The sequence below is a fragment of the Stegostoma tigrinum genome, chromosome 9, assembly GCF_030684315.1.
Source record: "Stegostoma tigrinum isolate sSteTig4 chromosome 9, sSteTig4.hap1, whole genome shotgun sequence".
NCBI classification, from domain to species: Eukaryota; Metazoa; Chordata; class Chondrichthyes; order Orectolobiformes; family Stegostomatidae; genus Stegostoma; species Stegostoma tigrinum.
The window spans coordinates 59141492-59153893 of record NC_081362.1 but is presented as its reverse complement, the minus strand read 5'-3'; the positions used below and the strand labels follow the sequence as shown (position 1 = coordinate 59153893).

The window sequence follows — 12402 nt, the reverse complement described above, 5'->3', positions numbered from 1 at the left end:
AACAGCTGTTTGTACTCCCATGTTTACAATCATAAAGAAAGGTTACTGCCACCATATATTACAAAGTACCAAAATACAATGACACCCTAAATCCTCACTCCAAATAACATTTGCGTGGCATTTGATAAACATATCTTATTTTTTGATGGATGATTATTGAATGATGATCAAATTACATGACTTCCCCACTTTTTCTTTTGCTTCTATATAATAATGAGCCTGCTCAAAAAAGTTGAATGATGTAGTACAGATAAGAATGAGCAATTGAAATAGTTTAAAAGCAAGTATTAATGGCAAACATCACAATAATTCCTAAACATAGTCGCACAGAGGATAAAACGCAGAATATTAAGTAAGATCACAGCTAATAATGTTACCAACAGGATATACAGTCAGTTGCTGCTAACTGAATAACTGGCTTCTTACAAAATTGAACTCTGATTAGCATGAATTCACAGTGAATTATTTTGTAAACTATTTGGTGCAGAATTTATGACAATATCACAATGAAAGAGCTTTCAAAAGGCAAAGTAATGTGTGCTGTTATTAACTTTTTTTTGAAATCCATTTAAATTGATTTTCCTCCTGAACTTTAACACTTGCACTACCATACATTGTCAACTGTCAAGTGCTTTGTGGAGAAATCTGCTTCAGGACCTCTCCCAATTTTAAGGTAGTAATTCTGAGATGCATGGGAGTAATGATGGGTGACTCCTTTATTTCTCCTTCATTTCCTTTGTGGAAGTAGCTAATCCTCCCTGATGACAGGATTGGAAAGTAAAACTTGCTATGTGAAAAATTGCAGATATGAACCAACATCCAATCACCTTGTGGTTCACCAACAATTCATTACTGTAACGATTCATTGTAAGATCTATAACTTACTTTCATTTGACAGATTGTTGAAATGACACAAATGATTTCTGCAAGGTGTTTGCATACATGCTGGATTGAATTCTGGCAGGAGAAAAAAATGTTTTATTTAACAGGAGTCACTGAGATGGTGGGAGCAGCTAAAAAGTGGTTTGATGTTTCTGATTTTTTGTTAGCAATTAAGAAACGTTAATTTTTCATTAATTTGTTTAAATGTATGTGGTGCATGCATTCATAAATTTCCAACGGACATTATTTCTTATTTCAACAGTCATTGGTATTTTATTTTGCAAAATGTGCTAACGTTAAAACAATGAATGCTAGATTACGTTTCTTTTTCAATGTCAGACTAAACTTCTGGCCTGGTACTCAACATAGCTTTGCTAAATTATAAAGTATTGGAGAAATGTATCCTTCTCCTCATAATAGCCACAAGATGAGGGACAATTAACCTTCAACGCTACTCCCAAGTCAACCATTACCATGTCTGGGAAAGTAGACAAGGATAGCCTGACTTGAAATAACTTTCATGATTTGACTGAGGAACATGACACGTCTCTAATTACTGGGCATGACGAATGTAGACCTATTCCTTAATATTTTATGAAGAGGAATGTAAATACATCCCACCCTCTTTGGGCTATGAGGGAAAATAGACACATTCTCACCATTGGACTATTAGGAAACAAGACACATTCCAACAACTGAACCATCTGGGAATAAAGATAAAACCCCTCCCATACTACCGACCACCAATAGACCATGGAGAATGTCAACATATCCTCCACACCTTTTCTAAAACAAAAAATGCAATGCCTTTTCATTAGATTATCAAGAAACACAATCACCAAGAAAAGAATTGCCAACAAAAACTGTTCAGAAATTCACCCACTGATGAGAAGGCACAAATATGGGACTCTCAAAACTATATGCTGGAACATAAAGCCACCAAATCATTTATTTAGCCATGCACCTTGTCAATAGTACTTAAAGGGGTAATGCTAAAGACTGCCCTGAATTTCACCCAGTTTGAAGGTGTCATAAGGACTTTGGTGGGGAAAGGCAAAATAACACTGGATCTCAAAGGAAACAGGCCTATCATTTAGGTCTCCTCACATAACAGTGTCTATCATAGCAGTGCAACTTTTACATGATTACTGTCATGCAATAGATTACACCTTGTTTCAAACTAGCTAGTTGTTTTCCTCTATCTCACTTGACCAAGCCAGGCCTGGAGTTCGTACCTTAAAAGGAACTTGGTGGTAATAAGTCCACATTATGATGACAAGAGTCCTGTTAGCTCATACAAAATGATATCAGCAATGGTAGTCTGAGAACTTACTTCATTCATTTTAAGAACAATTTTAAGAAAACCACTCAAATCCTCATCACTATTCAATCTATACATAATATAAAACAGAACAAAAAGTGGAATGGAAGAAATTCTATATGTTATATAACTGATGTGGAGTTAAACTGTACAAAATAATGTCTAAGGAAACTGTGTGCAGTGCTGACTGTGTCTATCACATTTAAATTCATAAAAGCTTAGAAAGCTAAAACTGATCCACAGATGCATAGCTTAGTCATGGCAAGCATATCATGCACTCCCCATATCAAAGTCCTGGATGGCCCCATTACAGCACACTTCCATGTAGATCAAGTCTGGCACTTTGTACCACAACTTTCCCAGCAGACAATATCACTTGATCCTCAGGATCTCTGCTCCAGATGACTGGAAGATGCATCAAGGCCATGTGATAGATGATGGGGTTCAATGCAGGCCACAGTATTGTGCCAAATAAGAACAAGAGGACATTTTTCAAACAGAGTAGCATCTTCAGCATCCTATCATGCAGCAACATTGGTCAAAACAACACAGGCAGGACTTCCTTGCGAATGTTATTCAATGGAGTGGAATTGTGTACAGTCATCTTTCATTGGCTGTAAATATTGTGATGCTGCTGAGGCCAGCATCCTCTGATAATCTTTACACCAAGTGTGACTTAACTCTTTAATCTTTTTATGGAGTTCAAGCTGTTTAATGAAAGTTAAGGTTACAAATAGATAGAAACTTCTCAACATCTAATGCTCCCGCATTCAACTATAACAAAGTTTCATGCTTGTAAATGTACTAGAGAAAGGATACCGAGAACTCAGGCAGGATTAAATCATTATGTCATGCCAAAGATGGCCAGTCTTTCTACCTTCATCTTGTAGTTGCAGCTAAAATCACATTCTCACACAGAACTAATGATGAAAAATGAACATATATTTAGAAACATGACAACATATCTGCAATGCAATGTCATTCATTCTATCCATGTGCCCTCAGAAGATCTTCTTCTTTTCCCTCAGATTATGTCTACACATAGTTTTGCTAAGATGAAGGGAGCATGCCCTATAGCTTGGAGCCTGGTTTAAAATGGAGCTTATTAGCCTTGATGTTTTGGTTGGGCTACCCTCAGGTTGTTTGTGGCTACTGGGCTCAGATATTCTGAGTATGCCCTGTCCTTATGCATGGTCATCCTCCTTGGTTTGAACTCCCTGTGTTGAGGATAGCAAGCTGGGTAGAAATGGAAAGCTTGGGCACCTCTGAAACATCTTGCGGGGAAAGGTCGGGGGGAGAGATCAGGGGCCTGAATGTGGTACCTCCTGCGACTGGATTTCTACTGGTAGCACACTGTCCCCTTGTACAGAATGGCACATGAACTGTGGTCACATTTCCTTATTTCCCTGTCGCCTGGCAGTTGGTGTTGAGCACCAGATCTGTTGTACATCTGGCAGGTGCTCTGTGCTGGGCTTGACTCTCCATCACAACCACCAACCTGCCCACAAAGGCCACCAAATGTTCACTTGCCAGAGGCGCCATAGAGTTGAAAGCATTAGTGGACACCTCTGATTCAGTTTGGCCAGTGTCTCTGATAAAGCTGCCTGCAGCTCTTCTGTCCATCTGCACATTTGGATGAAATTATGAGTGGTCAAAACCCTGCCTGGGACTGAGCAAATGTCTGATGTCTGCCAGTTCTCTGAATGTCAGTGCTTCTTCCTCAATAGGCTGTGGACATGTGGCAGTGATGTGTTCACCAGAATGTGCTCCTGACTCTGCTTCAGCTAACATGTCCACCAAGGTCTTAGTTTCACAGCTGGTAGATGGTGCAGGTGACACCCTTGTGGGTGCTTCTTCTGATGCATCTGTAGTTTTTCCCTCCAATATGGAGAAGGAGATAATGTCCAGAGATATTGATGTCTTCAGGGTGGAGACTGTACAGATACCACTGGCAGGAGAAAAGAGAGAGAATGAATTGCAAGTATGGATAGAAGTTCTGGCCTGTTAAGAATACATTCACGGTAGGAGTAATGGGAGTACAGCACAGTAATTGACAATGAATTTTATTTGAGTAGCATCATATGGGTGTCTCAGCATCAGCACATGCGGAATTATGGTCATGGATCCTGTTAAGACAAGGAGAAGGATGTCATGCATCACCTATCTTTGCTCTTCTCCACAATATTATGAGATCTTTAATCTTGAAAGCAATAAAGGGGGAGATTGGGTGAGGCTGATGTAGCTTTTAATGAGGAAATGGTAGTGAGGTAGACACAGTAAATAAGTAGGAAATACAGAGGATATGGAGGGCTAAGTAATGTGCGGGTTTTCCTGGCTGAGAGTGTGAGCGAAAATATTGCATTCAGCAATGAATGATTTTGACCTACAGCTTAGGCAGGAGGTGGTTCCTGAAACAGAATGAGAGGCAATAGACAGAAGATTGTAACATGTACCTTTGCGGAGCACAGAAGATGATTAATGTTCTTTCTGAAATACTAAGCATTGCTCCAGACAGTGGACACCAAATTGATGTAGATAGCTACACTGGACTGGACTTGTCTTGTTCACCAGGATCTCCAGGAGAGTATTGGTGAAGTGGGGAGCCAACTTGGCTCTATCATTAGCCATCTCTTGGACAATTCTTCACTCATAGGTGCTGAGAAGGATAGTTCCTAACAGATGGCTCTTCATCTGCTGCACAACTGCAGTTTAAATGTGGCATCAGTACCAGGAACCCCTGGAGGTCCATACAAGGACAAGTTCATTCACTGCTGATGTGCACACATTGTTGTAGATGGGACACCATTGACATGTGCTGCATACGTAACGAGACAAGCTGCAGAAAATCATGAGAGAAAACTCACCAGAGATCACAAAAGGAAAGCTTCCATAAAACTCCCCAAAATTGACACTTGGCTAATTTTTACTAAAATCCAGCCTCATTATATGTACGTTGATATTGCAGTAATTCCAACCACTTCTGAAATATCAATTTTCCCTGATGGTCATCATTTTGTGTGGAAACTAAATTTTAATGAAAGTGCATATAATTTCACCAAAAAAAGAGCAGGAAGAGTAAAATCATTGATTTACCTGAGCACACTAATAGTCACATAATTTGCACAAAACCTAATTAATTTTTATTGCAAAACTAGGTCTGATTAAAATTTTTCATCTTATGTTAAATCTCTCATGTTTTATATCTGCTTACTGAGTTACTCTAAGACCTGAAGAACAATATTGCAATAATCTACAATTTGCCCTCAAGCATAATTGAGAATTATGTTTGTAGCTATCTATGTCTGCTGCTCTTGTCTTTCTAGATGCAAGTGGTCGCGCATTTGAGATTTTTCAGTGTATTCCTGCAGTGCATCTTGTAGATAGTACATACTGCTGCTACTGAGCATCAATGGTGAAGGGAGTGGGATGCTTGTGGATACAGTGCCAATCACGCAGGCTGTTTTGTCCTAGATGGTGTCAAGCTTCTTGTGTATTCTTGGGACTGCACTTATCCAGTTAAGTGGGGAGTATTCCACCACAATCCTGACTTGTGCCTTGTAGACAGTAAACAGGCTTTCGGGTGTCAGGAAGTGAGTTACTCTCTGCAGTATTTCTAGCCTCTGACCTGCTCTTGTAGCCACTGCATTTATGTCATGAGTCCAGGTGAGTTTTTGACCATTGATAACACCCAGAATGTTGATAGTGGGGGAATTCAGTGATGGTAGCATGACTGAATGTCAAGGGGTGATGGTTAGATTGTCCCTTGCTGGCGATGGTCATAGCCTAACATTTGTGTGGGGCAAATGTTACTTACCACTTGTCAGCACAAGCCTGGATATTGTCCAGATGTTGTTGCATTTGGGTACAGGCTACTTTAGTATCTGAGGAGTGATGAATGGTGCTGAACATTGAGAAAACATTGGCGAACATCCCCACTTCTGACTTTAGGATGGGGGAGTAAGTCATTTATGAAGCAGCTGAAGATGGTTGGGCTAAGGACACTACCCTAAGAAACCTCCAACAGAGATGTCCTGGACCTGAGATGACTGATCTCCAACAATCACGACCATCTTCCTATGTGTCAGGTATGACTCCAACCTCTGGAGACTTTGCCCCCGGTACCTATTGATTCCCATTTTGCAAGGGCTCCTCGATGCTACACTTGATCAAAAGCAGCCTTGATGTCAAGGGTCGTCACTATCACCTCACCTCTGGAATTCAACTCTTTTGTCCATGTTTAAACCAAGGGCTGTTATGAAGTCAGCAGCTGAGTGACCCTGGCAGAAACCAAACTGGGCATCACTGAGCAGGTTATTGCTGAGCAGGTCTACTGCTTCACAAATTTGAAATTTCACACATCGACTTCTCGCCAATGTCTACAATGACTAAGGTTTTGATATCAGCTGTGGCTTAGATAGGCACATTCTAACTGCTGAATTAGACAATTATGGATTTAAGTTACGCTCAAGGATAAAAGGCTGACACCAGTAAAGTACAAAGGGAGTTTTGCACTGTCAAAAATATTGTCTTTTGATTGCGATTTTAAACTGAAGCTCTGCTGCCCGTCATGAGAGTCCTGCGGTACAGTTCTTTTGAAGAAAAGCACGGAAGTTATCCCCAGTGTCCTGGTCAATATTTCTCCCTTAGATATGAAAGGTGCTGTCTTTCAACACTCTGTCCATCAAACTCTTGATACATAATTTCATTCTCTGTGTCCATTTGAAGGTAAAAAGGAGAAGAAAACATGTTTTTTTAAAAAATATACATATATAGGTACACTAAGTTAAATATATTATAGCATGAACCATTTACAACATTTATTCAAGATTCTTTATTGACATGAATAGAGGGGAATATTATGCAGTAATCATTAATTTTGACTTCTTTTTCCACAAAATAATTATTTAAAAAAACCTTGCAAATGTAAAGAATACAAGAAAAAGATATCTGTGCAACATTGTTATTGCCTTCCAAAGAGGGTTTAACTCAACCATCATTGAAATGAAAATCTCGAATTGACTCTGATATATACACAGAATATAAAAAATTCTTTACATAGGTAGATCGATGTGCAAGCTAATGTCCACACAGTCTATAATTACTGTCAATCAGGAAAATATATTTTGCTCTTGACTTTTGACTTAATTAAAGGATACAGAAATGCAGCTGGCCAAGTACGTAGAGTTTTAAGCTGTTTGCTTCCAGCCCCTGGTCATAAGTTCAAGTCAAATCTGTCATCCCTATTTGTGATGAATGTTGTCAGTTCTTGGCTGCAGCTAGGGCAAAGAAAATAAAAACAAGAACTGGATCACTTCACAGTTGGTGTGTATCCCATTGGCTGAGCATGGACTGAATTAAAGTCACTGTAAAATATCTAGCTTTTATATCCATTCTCTTGAAGAATAGAAGCTAACTGCAGAGAATATGATAGACTTCTAACTTCTCCAGTTATGGTACATCATGTGGGGAGCACACGGAAGGAAGGATTTGGCAAAGAGATTTTGCTCACAGGCCCTGCCTGATCTTCTCTGCCACGAACTACATAGGAGAGGCTGTCCTGAAGGTCCTGTCCAACTCTGCAGCCAGAATTATATTTTTGCTTTGCACCCCAGCAGTGCTTTATACTCTGTGGGACAAGGTTAATATTTACTCTCAAACTCTCTAAAAATTACTAAAGAGGCAAGAAAAACCACTGTAACTGAAAATCAAAAGATATATTTTCTGTTATTTTCATGCAAATCATCTTAAAGTATTCTTGCACATAACAATAAACTTAGCAGTGTCACAAGAAGGTCAATGGCCTTCTCTGTTCTGCCGGATTAGTGCCGCACCCTTCAGTGATCACTGAGCCCTAAGAACTACATCTAACACCTTCTTGAAAGCATTCAATGTTTGGCCTCAACTATTTTCTGTGGCATAATTCCAAAAATCAATCATACCAAACTCAAAACATTAACTCTGCTCTTTCTTTCCACAGATGCTGCCGGATCCTGTCAAGTTTCTCCAGCATTGCCTTTGTTTGTTTCTTATTTCTTATCACTAATTCTTCTCATGGAGGTAGTAGTGAGCCACATTCTTAAGCCACAGTATCTGGTCTTGAAACAGCTACACCACTGTTAGCAAAACAGATTTTGATAGTGACAGTGAAGGGATGGTACCACCGTTCTGAAAGAGGGCAGCTTTCTTTTTAAATTAATGGTCTTTGAAGCTAAGTGACACACATACACACAACAGTTTGCTGTTGTTTATTAAATTTGACCAAAATTGCTGATATTTTCATGCTCATGAAAAGGCAAATTCATATCCCTTTATCTGGCATCTTTGGTAGATTTGCCGCATGCAATAAATGGTAAATGGAAGCTCTATGAAAACTGCAAATTTATTTTCTACAGTGCTGATGCAGAAACTTGTCAACTCAATTAATTCTCGCTCCCGATGCCAAATACAATTGATGGTATAAATAAATGATTCCATTTGTTGTACCACATAATCAGTTCTCTCACTCAGTGTATAACAATGGCATTTAAAAAAAACACACCTTAAGGGAAAGAAAGAACTTTCATAAGCTTTTATCAGCAGTAGAACATCTCTTGATTGAGGTGGAGTTTGGATATTGAGAAGTGACAGGATATTGCTTCAAGAAGTGAGTAAACTATTACGATTTTATACAGCAAACTAAATATCTATAGCATCCAGGACTGGTGTAAGGATATCAATTCTAGGGAGGAGATGCATGGATCTCATTTTGACATTGCCTCCACATTATGATAGTCATCGCAATTGCTGAGGAACTTTTATTTTCCTTTACTCTTTAGTCTTCCAGAGTATAACAATCCCACTGATTAACAAATCCAATTTGAGAAGAAGACTATAACAGAATATAGGGAAGAAAGGGTTTTCTTCAATATATTCCTTTCTCACATAATGGCCATTACATGTATGTCTGCTTGCAGTTACTCAGACTCCTAGATTCCATAAACCTCTCAGAAAATAGAATTAAATTCAATTGAATTAGACAACCTCATTTCTTGACTGTGCATTTGAGTTACAACAACAGTAAAGAAGCTATACATAGCCAATACAATACAATAATAATATACATGACAGAAATAGTATCAGGATGAAGAAAGTCTGTTCCAACTCGAGTCAGCTCTTCTTTTAATAGTTTATGCTAATGGTGTTTTCAAAACTAACAACAAATATGGGTCTGAATTGTGTGATTAGGATTGCTGTAAAAGCAAGAAGCAAGACAATGTATTCTAGAGTGGTAGGCATTTTATTTGCTAGAGTACTACAAAAACAATTCACTTATTGTGGATCTTGAAACATAGAGTACAATTATCCCACAGTGATACCAATACCCAAATGTTTTGTGAAAGTAACATTCACCATACTTGTATCTATTTTTCTTTTATTGCGACATAACATGGTGAATTCAACCTTAAAGTGAAAGAGAATTAAGCATGTTATATAACAGGCGATCGATCCACAGCTAGCCAATTTATCTCCCCACCAAAGTTAAATTTCACACCTGATCTATTTTGTGTTAAGAATATAAATTCAGATTTTCTGATCCTGGATAAGGGCAGAACAAGTGAGGTACTGATCCAAATATATTAGTAAGATCCAAGCTTCAACCCCTGGCCTGTACTGACTTAACTGATCACTGGTGTGGAGACTGGCTAGATGTTACAAGATCTACAGTCGTTGTGTGTTGTGGCCAAAGGAGGTTTGGTCAGGATTCTCACAAATACACTGGATTTAATGGAGGTGATGGGAGTCTTTCTGAAGAATCTTGTGTTACTTGCTTTAGGGAAGGCCTGACAAAGGAAGTGCCATTCAACCACTTAACTGGACAACAGCAGGCCCTACCCAGGATCAGTGACCCAGGGGCAAACTTCCCAATTACCATGATGCAAACAACGAGCCTTGAAAAACACTGCAACTGAGGAGACAGTGCTTGCAGTCAGTTTGATACACACCTAAAGCCTAGTTTCAGTGTTGGATCCTAGGCCACAGGTGAGTGATGGCAGGTTAGAGGGGTGGGGTGGCAAGAAATAAAGGGCATGTAGGGGGTGGGGGATCAGCAGCAAGGTTGGCTCAGGTTACCTTTAAATCAGAGACGCGAGATCCTAATCGCCTAATACCATTGGTGGTAGAATGAGGGCTTTAAGTAAGCATAAGTTGCCTTCCCATCAGGGCCGTAATTGGGCGGAACTAGGAAGGTCGCAGGATCCCCACCTGCATTCTCCAACCTTATTCAGTGTCCCAGCCATCAAACAAAAAAGGGCATTAAACTGCACCCAAGATCACAGTAATGAAACACTACACATAGAAGAGAGTGGATGAGTAGAAACCTACCAGCTGATGTTTTGCCCATCAACATTTCACTGACTTCACTACCCAATGGGAGATCAGGCACACAGTACCATGATTTCCACCATGGGTAGAGCATGGATGCAGGTCCCAAGTACACCCGACCAGAACAGGAATTAAATGCCACACTCCTGGCACCAATATGATTCACACTAGACATACTTCTAACTGAGCCAACCAGCCCACCCAGAAGTCTGATATGCTCTGGCAACGTTCTCTATGCTAGAGCTATGAATAGTGATGATGGAGGCTCCAATTTCTTTCCATTGCATGACTGACCAAGAATCTTTCCCATGCTTACCGCCTACTATCAGCATATGCTGGAAAAATTTACAAGTTGATACTCAACCTGTTTGGTTACATAATTAATGCATTGGCGTTGGTCAACAAATCCTGGAGTGTGGCTCAAATCCAGACTGTCCAGCTCAGAGGTATGGATGCTAACAATTGCCTCACAGGACCTTGATACACGACATTAGGTTTAAAGTGGTTTCCCTCTCAAAACTCAATTAAATTAATATCTGTTACTTACATGCAACTATTCATCCTATTTACTGATTTGATGCAGGTTTCAGTATGCTGTCCACTCTCACCAATCGCTGCTTCTCTTCCACTCCCTCCCACACCGCGCCCCCCCCCACCCTCTCTCTCTCTCTCTCTCTCTCACACACACACACACACACACACACACACACACACACACACACACACACACACATACACACACACACACACACACACACACACACACACACACACACACACACACCGTATCCACAATATGCATTCTTAACTGGAGCTAATTCAATTAAGAATATTCATCAAAACATAGTTATATCCCTTACAGCAGTAACAGTAGCAATTGCTTCATATGAGTGCTGTGACAACATTAAAAAATCATTATTCATTTCTACAAGTTATATGGTTTCTCATGCACATCACATTATTTATTAATTTTAGTCTCTCTTTTATATTTTATTAATTTAATTAAATTTTATGGATGGTAGAAACTTTTCATTATGTCAGGGTTGACATTAGTTAAGGTTTCTCTCAAGTATTTTAAAAGCTGCTAATTGATCTGTCATCATACAATGTGTTTTATTGAAATCTCATAAGAAGGCCTAATGAGAACAAGCAAAAGGTGTTCTTAAAAATTATATGCAAAGTAGCGGTACTAGAATTCATAATTCACAGGTAAACAGTCAGCAATTTTCAAGGAAATCACGTTCTCTTTTATTTAAAATGACACTGAAGGGCTAACGACAAGTCATATTTTCATTGCAGCCCTCATACAAAAGAAAGAATGATCCAAAATTAGAATCTCAATGCCAAGCAGCCGATAGGGAAGTTTTAGGGACATGGAAAAAACACATGATCAAAAAGATTTTGAAGGAAGGATGGGTATCAATGATTTATAGAAAGCGTTCCAAAATAACACAACAACATAGCAAGTGACAGATTAGCCACTAAAAGTGGAAGGTGAAAACAATAGGTAAAAATCCAACATTAGAGAAGTAGATGGTACAATCTGATGTTACTTAAATACTGCCTGGCAGCGAAACTACTACACCACTTGACTGTCAACCATGAATCCCATATTTAATATCAATCAGCCCCTCTCCAGATTCTCCTAAAGATAGATCAGACAAGTCACCTGCAAAAGACAGGAAAAAAAGTGGGTCAAGAATGAATCAACCCTCACATTGCTCGATTGTGTGTTGTCAAATTAAATTAAAGAAAACCATTGACAACATTTCTAGCTTTGTTCATTTGCTGACCCAGTACAACCTATTAACAAATTATAATAATATGGATATGAGGAG

At 39.2% G+C, this 12402-nt stretch overlaps 1 long non-coding RNA gene across 9 annotated transcripts in view; it reads right to left on the bottom strand.

The window, feature by feature from the left end:
- Positions 1-973: 973 nt before the first annotated feature.
- LOC125454560 (uncharacterized) overlaps positions 974-12402 on the bottom strand; it is a 32142-nt gene continuing 20713 nt past the window's right edge. For 4 of the 9 annotated variants that reach the window (XR_007248038.2, XR_007248042.2, XR_007248041.2 and 1 more), the window contains one exon: positions 974-7479. This is a non-coding gene — a long non-coding RNA (uncharacterized LOC125454560). The remainder of the gene's footprint in view (positions 7480-12402) is intronic. The other 5 variants (XR_007248035.2, XR_009446159.1, XR_009446156.1 and 2 more) reach the window with 4 other exon arrangements.